Source organism: Schistocerca cancellata, chromosome 1 (genome assembly GCF_023864275.1).
Source record: "Schistocerca cancellata isolate TAMUIC-IGC-003103 chromosome 1, iqSchCanc2.1, whole genome shotgun sequence".
NCBI lineage: Eukaryota > Metazoa > Arthropoda > Insecta > Orthoptera > Acrididae > Schistocerca > Schistocerca cancellata.
Window position 1 is genome coordinate 1,209,513,770 of NC_064626.1, and position 19,395 is coordinate 1,209,533,164.

General features: G+C 42.3%; 1 protein-coding gene across 2 annotated transcripts in view; it reads right to left on the reverse strand.

The window, feature by feature from the left end:
* The window catches only part of LOC126094646 (uncharacterized), a 1,573,713-nt gene that overhangs the window by 884,770 nt on the left and 669,548 nt on the right, over positions 1 to 19,395 (reverse strand). The window lies entirely within an intron of this gene.

Sequence of the window (19,395 nt, forward strand, 5' to 3'; positions counted from 1 at the left end):
CTGCTAATATCATTAAATACCCGTGTATGTACGTACGTATGCAATGTTAACATGTACTGTCCATCTAGGATAGCAGTTTCTTCCCAACCGCCCCATCTGTGAGCAACTGTGATCCGAAATGTTATCCCCCACCCTATGCGACTGAGAAACGTTTCAACGAATGTAAAAATTCGAAAAAAAAAAACATTCAGTAGACTGATGCACGCTTTTCTGACTTCAGGTCGAGCATGGCTCTAAAGAATTACTTACATTAGGCGATAATTTCATACCTTTTTTCACTATGATGATGATAATCTGTGTGCCAACGGTCTAGCCGCAGTGGTAATACCTGTTCTCGCCAGATCACCGAAGTTATGTGCTGTCGAACTTGGCTAGAACTTGGATGGGTGATCATCGAGGCTGCCGAACAGTGTTGGTGAGGGGGGTACACAGAGCCCACGTGAGGCCAACTGAGGAGTTTCGTGATTGAGAAGTAGCGGCTCCGGTCACGAAAACTGACAACGGCTGGAGAGAGGTGTGCTTCCTTACCCGCATCCAGTGACGCCTCTCGTCTGAGAATGACATGGCGTTCGGTCGGTAGGGTTGGACTTTCCGAGGCCTGTTTGGACGGAGCTTAGAGATGATTGTATATTTTGCTCGTTAGGCGAGTCCATCATCGCAGGTTCAACATCCTCCAGTCCTCCTGGTTTTCCAGCATCCTTCCATAGCTGCGTGTGATGTGTTTACCTTGATGTCGTTAACTAATACCTCCCTCATCCGCTAGTCCCCCTCCCCAGTCATTCTAACACAGCCTCTATGATGCAGTCCCTCCTCATAGAGTTACATAGCTAGTATGTTTCCCTCCTCTTAATTGTTTCCAGTATTTTACTGTTCTCATTCAACCACGCCTACACTACCTCAACCGTATTTTATGTGTCCATTTCATACTATCCATTTTCTGCAAATCCCCATCCAAAAGCTTCGATGCCTTTCTTCTCTTTCCTTACATGTTTTGACACCTTATAGGACAACACTGTATATAAAACACTCCACTAACCTTTTCTTTAATTGTTTATTTAATGGACCACAGAAAATACTCCTGCACCTGTAAAACGTTTCTTTCCAACTCATATTCCTTTCAAGTTTCACTTAGTAATAACATATCAACAGAAAATCCTATACTATTGCAATACCAGTCTCTTGTCGGAAACAATTTTGAACTAAATCATTTAAACACATATTCAACAGAGTAGATGAAACACACGCCCTTACCTAGCCTCTCTCTCAATTTTAATTCCTTACGTAATATCGTCTTCTATGCTTATTTTTACTCATTACATAGGACTCTTATTACTCAATTTTTCTTCCAGTTAACGCCGATCTTTTTTCGGAAGTCTAAAAGTTTAGCCGCCGATTTCTATCAAACGCTTTATGTACCTTAACAAATACTGCATAAACATCCGTACCTTTTCCTTGGTATCTTGCAACATTCCAATAGTATCTCTTGTATGTTTGTCTCTTTTGAATCCGAAATGCTCCATATCCAATTCTTTCTTAATTGCAGATTCCAATCACATGTTCATCATTCTTATTGGAATTTTGTCGAGCGTGTTTTCACTACAGTAAACAAAAGTACCATATGTATGATGATATGCCATACAATAATTTAACCACTCGTTTTTGTATCTCGTACACTCCTGAATCATATGCAATTTTATTTACTTATTCATTTATTTATTCGATTTCACTGTAGCCTGTTACCTATAATGTAAACACAGGCTGTATTGATTCTTCCCGAAATTATGCAATATACGTTAACAGTTAACTTTATTGTACACAGTACCTCAAAAAAAAAAAAAAACGGCTGCGGTGGCCATGCGGTTCTGGACGCTCAGTCCGGAACCGCGCGACTGCTACGGTCGCAGGTTCGAGTCCTGCCTCGGGCATGGATGTGTGTGGTGTCCTTGGGTCAGTTGGGTTTCAGTAGTTCTAAGTTCTAGGGGACTGATGACCACAGATGTTAAGTCCCATAGTGCTCAGAGCCAGCCATTTTCAATTTTAAAAATTACTATTTCTACTATGAATAAATATTACAGCTACTACCAAATTTATGCCAACAACTATTACAACAACTTCAGTTAATGTTCGTGAGATTCCACAACGCACTCCATCGCTCCCAGAAAAATGGGCATGTGGTGCCGGTCCTTGGGCGACTGGAGGGATTGTGGTTGTATCTGCCACTTCCATCATATATACTGCGCGCTGTAAAATTATTTAGCTGTATTAGAGAGAAACGTACCGGTCAGATGCAGCATTCTTACCTAGCAGTGTGTGCTAGCATCGCAGAAGATAACATTAGGCTGGGCGTGTATCGCCTTTAGTCGTCCTCTTGTTACAAGCAGTAATTAAGAACAAGGGAACGAGTAGAACTGCCCAGGTGCGCAGAGAAGTAATTAAGGAGGAACACAGCCTATCTGCTACAGGCGATCAATGCTGTTCGTGGCTGAGATTAAGCAAGTACACGCCTGCATCTGAAATGTAAATCAAGATAGTGGCTGCAGGAGCTGCTCGGGAAATAAGAAATTGAATCTGAGAACATTCTAGTTGCGATTCTGTTCAGATCTCTGAGATGAGCGACTGAAAAACCTTCTGCCGTGCGTATGCATCCAAGCACTAACTGGAAGGAATGCCAGATGAGTACGTCGCATTCTGCTTATACTTCCACCCGGAATTAATATGTGAGTAATTCTGTGGTGACCATTCCACAAATCAATAATTTCTAAACATATCATTGAGCTTAGGTTGTAGTAGTAACTGACCTGCGCTGTTCCCGACAAATCTCACTCGCGATGATACTGTAATTTTGCCGTCAGTTCGCAGCTAGTGGTAAGAGACGGTACAAATATTTTCTGTAAACAATGCGCACCAGCTTCAATGAAGTTACAGAACGGCACTTTGGAGTCGCCAGAAACCTGCTGCAATGTGTATTTATTTACAGTCAAACAGTTACGGTCAGGCAACCACCCACCAGGGTAGCCGAGAGCGTTAACGCGCTGCTTCCTGAACTCGGGCAGGTGCGCCGGCCCCGGATCGAATCCGCCCGGCGGATTAACGACGAGGGCCGGTGTGCCGGCCAGCCTGGATGTGGCTTTTAGGCGGTTTTCCACATCCTGCTAGGTGAATACCGGGCTGGTCCCCACGTTCCGCCTCAGTTACTCGCGTCGCAGATCTTTGAAACACATCCGCACTATTTCACACTTAACACTAGACGCAGACAGTTGGGGTACACTGATTCCGTCCTGGGGGGTACAGGGTGGCGGCAGGAAGGGCATCCGGCCATCCCTAACACTAACATTGCCACATCCGATGTAACCAAAAAAATGGTTCAAATGGCTCTGAGCACTATGGGACTTAACTTCTGAGGTCATCAGTCCCCTAGAACTTAGAACTACTTAAACCTAACTAACCTAAGGACGTCACACACATCCATGCCCGAGGCAGGATTCGATCCTGTGACCGTAGCGGTCGCGCGGTTCCAGACTGTAGCGCCTAGAACCGCTCGGCCACCCCGGCCGGCCGTTGTAACCACGCCAACCATGAGATCGCTGTAGCACTATGGCGTAAGCGAAAGAGAGAAAAGAGTTACGGTCAGTCAATCATTTTCAAGTCACAGTTTAACATCACAGGAGGTTAAGGCAAGGTTCCTTGGCGTCAAATGCATAATTTTGTAAAGTTTTAACATCTGTTACATATAAGCATTAGTTTATACTGAGTGGTTTGTAACTACAGTTCAACTACTCATAGAGCAGCAATTATTGTATAGCAGTGAAACATGGTAGATATATTGATCTAGAAAGCTATTAAGAGCTATGGTAAAAATTTGGACAACTAACTATAAAATTTGAGTTTTTTTTCTAAACATGAAGTTTAAAATTTAACAACTCATTCAGTTTTTCATAAATTAAATAAATTCTAGAGTTTCGTACTCCTGAAAATACGGTTTGTACGCTGTGCAAAATTCGTCGAAGAATCTCTCTTACTTATGAAGAAAAGTACACCTACAGCAACAAACGCAGCCAATAGTAAGTGAAAAAATGATGAAATTTTACTTGTAAAAAAAATTATTTTGTTATGTTTTTGAACTTCCACTGCCATGAGTGTGAATCCTGAATCGTTCCTGGTTAAGCTGACAAAGTGTTATGAACACATGTGTAAAAGTATGGACAGTGGAAATTAAAATGTCCTATGATGCCTCTCCTGCTCCAAATCAGTGCGTTTGACTTAAATTCTCCCCCCCCCCTCTCCCGAATGTGCATCTTAATTGTCTAATGAAATTTGTCAAGTTAATGACGAATAAACCTCAAGTGCGAGTTCACGCTAATATTAGAATCCTCCCTAATGATTCCCTAACACTATCACTATTCCGGTTTAACAACTTTTGAACCAAGTTTATTTTAATGAATGTGATTGCTCAGTGAAGTCAACACGTGCCTACCAACGAACCGTCAAGTGCATTATCAAAAAACAACGGCATCCTCGAAAGCTATGAGACATTAAAGCCAAATTCTTTTTCGTTGTAGGCCATTAATCAAACTCTTGTCCCCAATATTTCGTTCGAGAAGCCCTTCTTTTCATGTTTAATAATCAGTCCGTCCCTTGTCTGTGATTAAAGTAATTAACATGAAATTAAAATCCGGATACAGCCACAGTGAGTCCCTCTCATTCTTATTCTCGCAGTGTGTTCTGCTTGAAAACTTTCTTCCTTTTTTCCTTTTTTTTGCGTTTATAAGGATCCCCATCCCGAATAAAACTCCTCGGAACAGGTAGGTTATACTGTATCCTATTTTGTTTATTTCGGTGACAATTGTAGGCTCTATGTCTTTGTACGTGTCTTTTAGGTCTTGTGCTTGGAAATATTAGTATGCAGTGATTTTACGTATTAAAATCCTATATTTGGTAAAACGCGTCAGCTGTGGCGTCCGTCATTAGTTTCCTGACTCCGATCAATCAGAATAATGAAGTTCATTCATCTCTCACAGCTGCAAGGTATAAACACAGTGGGAATTTCAAATTTGATAGTATTTCCATGACAAGAAGCTATGTTTACTTTCTGGAACTCGTCGTGTTACGACATTCTCAAAGCCATGACCCAGTTTACTTGCTTTTGCTGTTATGTTGGGCGATCTTAGAATTTGTTTGATTATTGATTTTAATGGTATTTATGGGACTTCTGTAATTTACGTTCTTTTGAAGTTTTGTTTGTTGGATTCGAACGTGAGAGCGAAACGAGTTCTTCTTGGTCTAAAATCTTAAATTTTAGTTCATTACGTTTCCGCGTTATCCGCCCGCATTAATTATTTTACTATTTTGACAGATTAATGTGTTGAATTTAGAATTAATTTATGTAGATTTTTTCTACAAATGGTATTGATACTTTGTGATTTATTTATGTTTATTTTAAGCTTTCTTTTGTTGGTTATTTGTGTTTTAATTAGTGTTACTTTTTTAGCTTTGTTGGAGCGAAGGGTTTTTAGGTTATATATAAGGTTAAGCGCCGCTTCCGCGGATGGGAGATGCATCGGCCCCGGACGAAACCTCTCGGCAGATTACGGACAAGTGTGGGTGTGCTGGCAAGCCCGGGCGTGATTTTTAGGCGGCTTCCTACATCCCACTAAGTGAAACTCGTGGTGATACACAAATCTTAGCAAACGAAGATCGAGGACGCTATGAGTTCCATTTCGACACAAACAACCAAATCGCCGTGTAAAATGTAATGACAACACCTGTGTTTCACTGGCAACAAATTTTGATCTGGTTCGGCCTCTGGTTTTAGTTTCTAGACGACACAATGGAGAAAATGAAAATCAACTAGTGAGACAGCCTTATCTTGTCAGTCAGTACAACAAATATATGGGCGGCTTAGACCGTCATGAGTAGCTTCTGGAGAAACATACGATCGCAGTCCGTGGGAAAAAATGGTACTGGCCAATTTTCATTAGAATTGTTGACATAAGTAATCTACAACAATGTATCTCAGGAAGTCAAAAGCATCAAGGATATTCGAAGATACATTGTCACCTCATTTCTGAAAATCAGGCAGCATGCAAGAAGGAGCATTAGCAGACCTCTTTGAAGTAAGTTCTGGATACTGTGTGGCTGGATGGGAGAGGTCACATTACTCGATTGCAACGTTTAAAAGAGTCGGCTCAATTTAGCATGAAAAACGCTACACGCAAGCTGTTAGGGTACACATGTTTTGCGGTAACGGGGTGGCGACAGAAAGGGCCTACGGCTACTTCTTAAATCACCCATGCCAAATCCGTTAATAATGATGGTCATTCAGCGTCGATGCGGGACAGAGACACAACGAAATACTTTTCTGAGCTAAATACTGGGGTATACGCGGTTAATTAGATATTTTCCGAGCCGGTTTCGTTACGAACTAAATCTCTACAGTAAAGGTTTGGCAGGAGTCCCATAGGAGGGATCCCCGTTGCCCTGCGCGACACGCCGGCCAGATAAGGCGTAGGGCGCAAGGGCAGGGCGGCCCGCCGTGGCGCGGCGTGCACGCGGAATGCTGAAGAGCCGCGCGGGCGCATTCCAGCGCCATTGTCTCCAGCGGCGACGTCTCACTCGCTGGAGCTGGAGGGCCGGCGGCAGGTGTGTCCGCAACATCCCGGCGCTGCGCCCACGCCGTTACGCAACGGCCGACCTCGGCCTCGCTGGCAGCTCACCAAAAAGGTCACGGCCTTCGGTCACCAGTCACGCCCGCCGGTCAACACGAAAATCACGCACCGGCTGCGCTTCTGTTGCTCCACCGGCCACCTGTCTCTGATCGTCTCAGTCGGCTGCTCCGCTGTCTTTCCACTTACATCTGCTTGTTTATCGAGGGGAACATCGAAAAGTTGTTGAGCCACTATATGTGCCCTGCTTTCTCTTTGATTTCTACATCTACATTTATACATCTACATTTATACTCCGCAAGCCACCCAACGGTGTGTGGCGGAGGGCACTTTACGTGCCACTGTCATTACCTTCCTTTCCTGTTCCAGTCGCGTATGGTTCGCGGGAAGAACGACTGCCGGAAAGCCTCTGTGCGCGCTCGAATCTCTCTAATTTTACATTCGTGATCTCCTCGGAAGGTATAAGCAGGGGGAAGCAATATATTCGATACCTCATCCAGAAACGCACCCTCTCGAAACCTGGACAGCAAGCTACACCGCGATGCAGAGCGCCTCTCTTGCAGAGTCTGCCACTTGAGTTTGCTAAACATCTCCGTAACGCTACCATGCTTACTAAATAACCCTGTGACGAAACGCGCCGCTCTTCTTTGCATCTTCTGTATCTCCTCCGTCAACCCGACCTGGTACGGATCCTACACTGATGAACAATACTCAGGTATAGGTCGAATGAGTGTTTTGTACGCCACCTCCTTTGTTGATGGACTACATTTTCTAAGGACTCCCCCAATGAATCTCAACCTGGTACCCGCCTTACCAACAATTAATGTTAAATGATCATTCCACTTCAAATCGTTCAGTACGCACACTCCCAGATATTTTACAGAAGTAACTGCTACCAGTGTTTGTTCCGCTATCATATAATCATACAATAAAGCATCCTTCTTTCTATGTATTCGCAATACATTACATTTGTCTATGTTAAGGGTCAGTTGCAACTCCCTGCACCAATTGCCTATTCGCTGCAGATCTTCCTGCATTTCGCTGCAATTTTTTAACGCTGCAACTTCTCTGTATACTACAGCATCATCCGCGAAAAGCCGCATGGAACTTCCGACACTATCTACTAGGTCGTTTCTCATCTGCTGGGTACCATGTCCGAAAAACTCTTGCAACGGTCAGAACAGTTTCCTCTTCCGCTCCTTCTACTTTATTACCGAAGAGCTAAGGACGGCATCACTGATGCACCAGAAGCTGCTGCAGTTCGTATTTATTCGCAGAGAAACTGTTTCGGTCAAGGCATCATCTTCAGGTCACGGATTAACATTATTGGACTCGTATTCGGGAGGACGACGGTTCAATCCCGCGTCCGGCCATCCTGATTTAGGTTTTCCGTGATTTCCCTAAATCGCTCCAGGCAAATGCCGGGATGGTTCCTTTGAAAGGGCACGGCCGACTTCCTTCCCCGTCCTTCCCTAATCCGATGAGACCGATGACCTCGCAGTTTTGTCTCTTCCCCCAAAACAACCAACCAACATTATTGTCGTTGTTGTACTCCTCAGTCTGATGCAGCTCTCCACGTGAGTCTATCCTACAGAAGCTGCTTCACCTCCGAATACCTACTGCAAACAACATCCATACTGATCCGCTTACTCGGTTCATATTCATGGTCTCGCCTCACTCTACAACTTTTACCTCCGCCCACGGTACGTGAAAGTTTTGGATATGATTTCATCCCCCTTTATCCAAACCGATCCTGACTTTGGCAAGATATGGTTCACGCAAGACGTGGCTCGACCCCATAAAGAAGCAGGAGAGTGTTTAATGTCCTGGAGGAGCACATTCTGTCTCTGGGGTATCCAGAGGCCACTGGAATGGGTCTCGATTGGCCTCCATATTCTCCGGATCAGAACACAGGCGACTCCTTTATGCGGGACTATATTAAAGACAATGTGTACAGCAGTAACCACAAAACCATTGCTGAGCTACAAACGACCATTCAGGGCCGCGCGGTTAGAGGCGCCATGTCACGAATTGCGTGGCCTCTCCCGCCCAAGGTTCGAGTCCTCCCTCGGGCGTGGGTGTGTGTGTTGTTCTTGGCATGAGTTAGTTTCACTTATTGTAAGTAATCTGTAAGTCTAGGAGCAGATGACCTCAGAAGTTTGGTCCCTTAGGAATTCACAGACACTCACACACACACACACACACACACACACACACACACGGCCATTCACGAGGTCATCGTCAGCATCGATGCTCCGGCATTGCAGCGGATCATGTAGAATTTGCCTATTCTTCTGCGCCACGTCATTGCTAATGATGGCAGGCATATCGAACACCCCATAACCTAAATCCGAATATCTACAGTGACGTTTACATGTTGAGTAAAGTGTGTTCACGCCGCAGTTTGTAACTAAATTACTTTTTTTTCATATAGTTCAGTGATTGTCACCCTGTATATTTCTCTTTTTTGGCTATGTCTTATCTATATGCACGTTCTATAATAGTTTTCCGCGTGTTGCACCAACCATGCACGGCCACTTTAATGCACTCAGTACTTGCTGACCGAGGCCAGCAGCGCGTGCGTTAACCCAATTTGGGTGACATGAGGTTGCAGGGATTGTGATGTCAGTCATTGCGTTTTTCCTATAAATTTTGAATATACATGTGTTGTTGTGTCTTGTAATATTTAGGTCAAGAAAGTTGATACTTTTATTTTGCTCATGTTCCACTGTAAAGAGTAAAAATTGGGTTTTCTACATCTAATAAATTACAGCAAAAACTAATACATAATATGAAGTGTAGTCATGATCCATATTCGGACTCTGGAATATACAAGGTAACATGCCAGGAATGCTCCAAGTTTTGCCTAGGACAAACAGGCCGAAATATCAACACCAGGTACACAGAGCACATTAGAGCATACACACACAACAAACACACTATATCGGCAATAGCAACACACATACATAATACAGGTCACCCATTTGGAAAAATAGAGCAAAATGTCAAAGTACTCCACCGACTAAATGAAGGACATAAAATGGATTTTCTTCAAGAACTGGAGATATATTCACATTACAGAAAATATGTAGATAAAATATGAAATGAAAACCTTGAAAGTGAATCAGTGAATTTCTTCAGGTGTTTCGATAATGTACTTAAATAAAAATAGTAAAACATGGAAATAAGCACAATTGTAAAATCAATATAAGTAGTTTATGAGCCAAATTGCTAAGATAAATAACCTCTGCACAAAACCATATCATAATCTGTGGAAGACCTATAATGTTATCTCTGTGGACTACCTGTAAGAAGATCTTTGTAACTGTTTTGTTTATATAAGATATTTTCGATGTGTTAAGTGTACAACAAGTTGTATATGATGTTAAGTGTGTGTGAGACTCTACACAAATGGACCATTAGAAAACTGTAAGTACAAATTCTTTTAAATTTTAGCCACTAACCTCACAAAAAGAATTGATACCCAACTAAAAAATCGCTTGTTTATTATGTATTACAGTAAAAGTCAACAAAATGAAACAGACACACACACTGACAATATCAAAAGAAATGGCTAAATACACACAAAAAACGCACTTGAAAATGGGAATTATTTCTCGAAGAGCGTCGTGCGAATAGTGAAATAAAGTAAAATCGTGACTGGTAGCAGAAGATTTATTTATTTATAAACAAACCTAGTCCTTTAGTACCTTATTTCCTTACCTAACTTTGTCAGAATTGTCTCATTTAATTTCTACTGCATTCTATTTCCCCAGTTTCAATTTTGCTGATGTTCATCTTACAAATACTTTCAAGACACACTCCATTGCTTTGCTGTCCCTAACAGAATTACATGTAATTGAAGCGGCAAAAAAGTTATTATTTTTTCTCCCTGAACTTTTAATTTCCCTTTACCTTCCTTGTTCAGTCTATAGATTAAATAATATCATGGATAGACTACAACCCTGTCCAACTCCCTTCCCAACTACCGCTCCATTTCATGTTCTTCAACTCCTATAACGGCAGTCTGGTTTCTGTACCTCTCTCTCAACATATATTACCTCTGCTATCTTCTGAATTTGGATGAACATTACGTGAGGTTAAAAGAAGGTTACTTTGCTTCAAATACACAACTTCTTTCCTTTAAAACGTAATAATGTTAATCCGTGATTTGAGGATGGCTGCTTCACCGATACATGTTGCCTGTAAATAAATACACTTATAGCAACTTTTGATGTTGCGTGTTTGCATCAATTACAGGAGATATTCTTCAGGTGGTTAGTCTGTTATATCGCCAACTAGCTAGCTTCAGCCGCATGACCACCTGCGACTGATACCTACAATGCATCCACAACGTTATATAGTATAAAGGAATTGTTGAAAAAAGTTTTGTACCGCCTGCGTATCTGCGAATGCTTGCGGACTTAACGACAGTTTTAATAACGTCTGTGGAGACACCTTTCCGTGGTGTCTTTACGTATTACTTGATAATTTCCATATAATTCGCATGAAGAAGAAACCAGATCGCCGTTAATTGCAGAAGCTGCTGTTTAGTTAATCAGAGCATGTTGCTACAGGCGCGTGCTTGTCTTGCATTTGCATGAGGTGAGGTGTCGCAATTACGTCCGACTTGCAGGGCAGCGGGTTAGTACATTCGGATTACGAAAGGCCACTCGTAAAAGCCCCCCCCCCCCCCCCCCCCCGAATACGCAACGCCGCTGCGTGAGGTGCGAAAGTACAATCGTGAAACGTTAGATCTGTCTCCGGTGTACCTGCGATCCGAAAATAAAACATTATCTCGAGGAAAAGCGATGTTGTGTTCTTGTGGTGCTGTGGCTGAAGACTGGTTTGACGACACTGTCCACGGTAGTCTGTGGGGGCGTCTTCGTCTCCGAATAACTGCAGCAACCTACGCACATTTGAATCTGTTTTCTGCAGTCAAGCTGTGGTCTTTCTCTACAACTTTAGCCCTACAAACTTTCCCCCTCTGTCAAATTCCACAGATTTGAGATCCGTCTCTGCACTTTACGACTTATATCTCTATAAGAGAATTGTGAGTGAGTGGCTCTACTCGAGTGCTTTCCCAAAGTCCTAGGTACTATGCCACCAGTTTTAGATCGCTACCTTTTCTTAAATGTTTCTTCCATACCTGTACGTGAGATTACACCCAAGCCATATGAAGGGTGGTATATATTCTAAGATTACATTACCCCTAATCGAATGAAATATTTCCATCGAAATTTCTGCCGCCGAAGGTTTTGCAATCCAATGAAGATGTTCAAATGTGTGTGAAATCTTATGGGACTTAACTGCTAAGGTCATCAGTCCCTAAGCTTAAACACTACTTAATCTAAATTATCCTAAGGACAAACACACACATCCATGCCCGAGGGAGGAGTCGAACCTCCGCCGGGACCAGCCGCACAGTCCATGACTGCAGCGCCTTAGACCGAATCCAATGAAGATATCATGGGCTTCCTTTATTCTTCGTTTCATTAATAACCAAGTGTTTCGACACTCGTGTTGCAGTATGTGTTTCGAAACACTGAAAATGTTTCGTAAACAAGTCAAACAGGACGGTTATAACACCAAGAGACTCACTACAACCGTCAGGAGTTACATACTGAGATCGATAAAAATTAGACTGTACTAATATTTTCATTTCTGCTTAAACATAAGGCGAGAGATGAGGTAAGTCGGGTTGCCTACATTGAGCTGCATGAAATTTTTTCGGTCGAGTTTTAGACATGTCTGCAAACGAGTCCGCGATCATGTTTGACACTTTATTTGTACTTTTCTGTCTTTATTGCACGTTTTATACAACTCACATTACCGGTTCCGGCTTACTGCTATCATCAGATCTATTCCAAACATAAGATAAAAAAAACAGTAATGTGAAAATATAGCTAAATATACAGAAATGCTAGGACCACATAAAAAAAATAACATGGTTAGCAGCCATAGCCACCAGCCTTACATACCATTAAAAGTTTTCAGAATAATTTGTGCACAGGGATACATAAGAAGTGCTGGTCTGGGGACTTCCTATACCAGACCATTACCAGAACTTGTATAAATAAAGTGTTCACATATTCACCTAACGACATCCTCAATTACGATTACAGTGGACACGGAACCATCAGGATTCGACCGTTGATCAATGGAAACGTGGCAGCTCTTCGGGTGAATCACATTTTGCTACACTAGATAGACGGTCGTCTCCACAAACGCCGTCATTGAGCTGAACGTGGGGAGAGCGCCACGGATGCAGTCTGGTGGGACCAGTATTATGCTACGAGAGACATTCTCCTGCGCTTGCATTCGGCCTGTGGTAGTAATCGAAGGCACGCTGACAGCTGCGGACCACCTGCATCCCTTCATGCTTGATGTTTCCCCGACGGTGATGTTATCCTTCAGCACTGTAATTGTCCGTGTCTCGGAGCCCGAACCGTGCTACAGTGATTTGAGGAGCATTATAGCAAACTCACGTTGATGTCTCGGTGACTAAATTCGCCTGATGTAAATCCTATGGAACCGATCTGGGTCGCTGTCGGGTGCCATCAACGCGTGCACAAGTCACCGGCCCGTTATTTTCGCGAATTACATGACCTGTGCATACCTCCACAAACCTACCAACAAACTGTCTGATACTTGGTTTGCAAATCAAACTGCCTTTTCCTGCTACTAATTATTTTATGTAATCCATACGCGTTTCGCCTTCTGCTGTTTTAAGGCATCATCAATGGAATCTATAATAATACAGTTTTGTTAGTTATAGATTATCAAACAGTTCACTTCGCGATTTTTTGTAAAAATGTAATTACTTACGATTTGCTGATCTACGTTTCCTCACATCTGGTCTGGAAGTCGCACTACCACTTTCATCACTGTTCTATATTCACCTCTTCATGTTTTCGCCATCCACACATTGTTCACCATGTTTCTCACTCTTTTTTGTGGTGGACTGTCGTTCTTCTGTCACTCGATACAACTATTTCGTCGTATACTTCTTTTCACAGCGTAATTATTGCGACTCAATTACGTGTTTCATCGTCTTTGGTATGTTTACCTATGTGTCGCCACATAATAATACAGTTTTGTTAGTTATAGATTATCAAACAGTTCACTTTGCGATTTTTTGTAAAAATGTAATTATTTACGATTTGCTGATCTACGTTTCCTCACATCTGGTCTGGAAGTCGCACTACCACTTTAATCACTGTTCTATATTCACCTCTTCATGTTTTCGCCATCCACACACTGTTCACCATGTTTCTCACTCTTTTTTGTGGTGAACTATCGTTCTTCTGTCACTCGATACAACTATTTCGTCGTATACTTCTCTTCACAGCGTAATTATTGCGACTCCATTACGTGTTTCATCGTCTTTGGTATGTTTACCTATGTGTCGCCAACCTAACGAAGTATATGTTCGTTACTAACTTCTGTTTATGCTGTTTATACTGTGTGTGTGCGTATGAGTGAGAGAGAGAGAGGGGGGATAGAGTCGATTTTGTTTCTCTCTCTCTCTCTCGGCTCTATCCCCCTCCCCCTCTAACTCACTCATACGCACACACACGGTATAAACAGCATAAACAGAAGTTAGTAACGAACATATACTTCGTTAGGTTGGCGACACATAGGTAAACATGCCAAAGACGATGAAACACTTAATGGAGTCGCAATAATTACGCTGTGAAAAGAAGTATACGACGAAATAGTTGTATCGAGTGACAGAAGAACGACAGTCCACCACAAAAAAGAGTGAGAAACGTGGTGAACAGTGTGTGGATGGCGAAAACATGAAGAGGTGAATATAGAACAGTGATGAAAGTGGTAGTGCGACATCCAGACCAGATGTGAGGAAACGGAGATCAGCAAATCATAATTAATTACATTTTTACGAAAAATCGCGAAGTGAACTGTTTGATAATCTATAACTAACAAAACTCTATTATTATAGATCCCATTGATGATGCCTTAAAACAGTACAAGGCGAAACGCGTATGGATTAAATAAAATAATTAGCAGCAGGAAAAGGCAGTTTGATTTGCGAAACAGGTATTTATATGCTTACTGCGGAGGATGGCCACACAAACAAACTTGTTAAATTGTCTGATCGCTGATATGCAGAATCAGTGATGCATTTCGATCCAAAGACGGATAAACAAGGTATTAAGCAGGTGTCACAATGTTTTGGCCCATCAGTGTCTGTACATGTAGTTGACATTCTGACACGATAAGCTAGTTCGGAAGAGAGCTCACATCCTTAACAGGACAGTGGGTCAGCCGTTGCAGCTCGGACTGAGCGTCTGCCGGCTTCGCGCCGCTGGGCGCCGGGCGATTGCTTCCGCATGACGTCAGAGGGTGCCGCGCAACTTCCTGTGTTGTCCGCCGGTGAATTACGATGGCGGCAAGGTCGCGGTATTGCGACTCTTTCCTGCGCAGTCTCCTGCAGCGTCCGCCACGGTTACCGATCCACGTGGCACTCGCAGAATCTGCTTTCTGAAATGGGCTCGCAGTTTTTCGTGTCCATATTGAAGTACGTGTATCAGTTTGGTTTGCGTGGAAACATAGAAACTCGCGTGATGGAAAGGGGGGGGGGAAGGGCGAGGGGTAGGGGGAGACGGGGGAGAAGGATTCTGACTTTATGACTTGTTTATGAAGACAGCTTGAAAAAAGGCAAACCTACAGCTATAGCGTTTTTAGTTTTAGAGATATTTGCCAATTTTGCCTGGAATTAAGTTATTAAAATTCAAAACACCAGGGATGATATATTGTTGATGTTGTGGTCTTCAGTCCTGAGACTGGTTTGATGCAGCTCTCCATGCTACTCTATCCTGTGCAAGCTTCTTCATCTCCCAGTACCTACTGCAACCTACATCCTTCTGAATCTGCTTAGTGTATTCAACTCTTGATCTCCCTCTACGATTTTTACCTTCCACACTGCCCTCCAATGCTAAATTTGTGATCCCTTGATGCCACAGAGCATGTCCTACCAACCGGTCCCTTCTTCTGGTCAAGTTGTGCCACAAACTTCTCTTCTCCCCAATTCTATTCAATACCTCCTCATTAGTTATGTGTTCTAGCCATCTAATCTTCAGCATTCTTCTGTAGCACCACATTTCGAAAGCTTCTATTCGCTTCTTGTCTAAACTAATTATCGTCCATGTTTCACTTCCATACATGGCTACACTCCATACAAATACTTTCAGAAACGACTTCCTGACACTTAAATCTATACTCGATGTTAACAAATTTCTCTTCTTCAGAAACGCTTTCCTTGCCATTGCCAGTCTACATTTTATATCCTCTCTACTTCGACCATCATCAGTTATTTTGCTCCCCAAATAGCAAAACTCCTTTACTACTTCAAGTGTCTCATTTGCTAATCTAATTCCCTCAACATCACCCGACTTAATTCGACTACTTTGGATGATATATAGGAAGTGAAAAGTTATCTACAACCTCTGTAGAAACCGGACTGCAGTCGTCTCGATAAACATGTATTGAGGAGGGAGTTGGCCATAGTTGTAACCTATCCCCGAACTTGTTCAAGCTGTACATTCGGCAAGCTGAAACGGAAACCCATGAGAAGAAATAAGATAAAGGTCAATAAAATAAGTGTAATGGAGTGTATTAAAATTAATTTAGGTGGTACTAAAGGAACTACATTAGGAGATGAGGCTCTGAAAGTAGACGATAAGTAGTGCTATTTGGGCAGAAAAATAACTGATGGTGGTTGAAGTTGAGAGGATATAAAATGAGGCTGCCAAAAGCAAAAACCGTGTTTCTGAAAAGCAGAACTTTGTTGATATATAACGTAAATCTACGCGTTTGGAAGTCTTTTCTAAAAGTGTTTGTCTGGTGTGTAGCCTTGTGTGGAAGTGAAATGTGGACGATAAACAGTAAGTATAGACGCGAAGAGAAAAGAAACTTTCGAAATGTGGCGCTACAGACGAAAGATGAAGATTAGGTGGGTGGATCCAACAAGTAATGACAGCGGTATCGATTGGAATTGGGGGGAAAAGAGCGTTGTCTCACAAGTTGCCTAAAGGAAGGGATCGCTTGATGCGACACATCCTGAGGCATTAAATAATAACCAAATTTGTCTTGGGATGAATTATAAGGATAAAAATTATAGAGACAGACCAGGCTTGGATACAGTAAGCAGTTTTAAATGGATGTTGGTTATAGTACAGGGCTATTACAAATGATTGAAGCGATTTCATAAATTCACTGTAGTTCCATTCATTGACATATGGTCACGACACACTACAGATACGTAGAAAAACTCATAAAGTTTTGTTCAGCTGAAGCCGCACTTCAGGTTTCTGCTGTCAGAGCGCTCGAGAGCGCAGTGAGAAAAAGTGGCGACAGGAGCCGAGAAAGCGTACGTCGTGCTTGAAATGCACTCACATCAGTCAGTCATAACAGTGCAACGACACTTCAGGACGAAGTTCAACAAAGATCCACCAACTGCTAACTCCATTTGGCGATGGTATGCGCAGTTTAAAGCTTCTGGATGCCTCTGTAAGGGGAAATCAACGGGTCGGCCTGCAGTGAGCGAAGAAACGGTTGAACGCGTGCGAGCAAGTTTCACGCGTAGCCCGCGGAAAATTGGCTCATGCCACTACTGGAGAGCGACAGCGCCGACTTCATCTTTCAACAGGATGGTGCTCCACCGCACTTCCATCACGATGTTCGGCATTTCTTAAACAGGAGATTGGAAAACCAATGGATCGCTCGTGGTGGAGATCATGATCAGCAATTCATGTCATGGCCTCCACGCTCTCCCGACTTAACCCCATGCGATTTCTTTCTGTGGGGTTATGTGAAAGATTCAGTATTTAAACCTCCTCTACCAAGAAACGTGTCAGAACTGCGAGCTCGCATCAACGATGCTTTCGAACTCATTGATGGGGACATGCTGCGCCGAGTGTGGGAGGAACTTGATTATCGGCTTGATGTCTGCCGAATCACTAAAGGGGCACATATCGAACATTTGTGAATGCCTAAAAAAACTATTTGAGTTTTTGTATGTGTGTGCAAAGCATTGTGAAAATATCTCAAATAATAAAGTTATTGTAGAGCTGTGAAATCGCTTCAATCATTTGTAATAGCCCTGTAGTTATCCATAGATAAAGAGCTTTCCGTAGGATGGACAAGCTACGCCAAACCACTCTTCGGACCAAAAAAATAAGTATTCGTGCATAAAAATGTTTTCTGCGTAAACTTGTGTCGTACCTGAGATGATATGGAGGTCTACATTCCTCGGTAGATGATGCACGTTTCCAATGAAACGTATCTTACAGATGTCGCATGTACATATGCTGCGTGTCATACGCAACATTTGTTTATGTTGAGAGATGCGCCAAACGTCGATCCTCTACAGATCTCCCTGCTTTTCGCTACAATTTCATATCCTGCTGTTTCATGTCTTACTATTTCATGTCCCAGCTATTTTCTTTTAATTAATTTTCATTACAGACATAATTACATATTTCTCCGGTTCGCTATTTTTGTTCCTTTTTCTGTCTCTTCCAGTAAGTTTCAAGACGCTTCTATGCACTGCACGCTAGGCAACCATGGAAGATTGCATAGTTTTCTCATTAAAAGGCTATGTATCGCTGGCGTAAATCAAGCTGGATAATATACTAAGATTGTTAGCTTTCAGTTTCAGACACATTACAAATTCGGCTTTGAAAGCTCTACTCACTTTGCCAAAAGCGTTAAGTATTCTGGTTACTTTTTTGCTTGTCTATACAGTCATTGCCTTTAACTATCCCAAATACAAAAACTCGATAAATTGGTTTGTGACTTCCTCGCTAATTTTTACTGTTTTATTTTTAATGCGTTGATTATACATTTCTTTAGACTTAAATCATTGATCTTCCGCACTAATTACAAAATCGCTCTATTAACCTTTTTTTTCTAGAGGCAAATAAAACTAAACAGTACAGAGTCATAAGCAAAAAGGAAAATTGTTTAGATTTGTACCATAAACATGTACTCCTTCTCCGTTTTGCTAATTTTAGATTCTGATAACATCCTATAGGATGGTTGGAATGGTTTTTATGAAACGGAATTTCTTTGAATATTTCCTCTATCAATTTGGGATTCGCATTAGATTTATGCATATAATAGAAGCGGTAGCAGTGACGTGTATATTACTCTGTGGAAATGGATAAAGTGGTATTTCCTTAGGTACTTGGTAAGTTTGTGACAGAAACTGAAAGCTGCGTGGAGGAAATACGAAGTAAAATAGCCGGGGTTAGAGAGCTTTTTAAAAGTTGAAAAGTTTATTGAAATAAAAAAGAATTCCAATAAAATTGAGAAAGATATTCGACAAGTGTTTTATCTCTAGTGTAATACTGGCTGGTAACGAATCACGGACAGACAAGTACCAAGTGGAGAAACGCTTGCATAGGTTTCAAGTGTGATTTTGGAGAAAAATGCTGAAAGTGTAATGGAGTGTGCGATGATATAAGGCACTAGTGTTTTAAAAAGCTGTTGTTGTATTGCGCTTGTGTGTGCGGATTTCGTAACGTGCGGAAACCAACGGAGCAAGAAGTGCTTTGTACCGCTCAAACACAATTGACCCCCACCTGTTCCTTCCCTCTATGTCCTGTTGCACAACGAATGCACCGACACACTGCATACAGCACGCGCAACATCTGCAGGGACAAGGTCGCTACTGTGTTCCCGATCCGGAATAAATCAGGCTAATTAG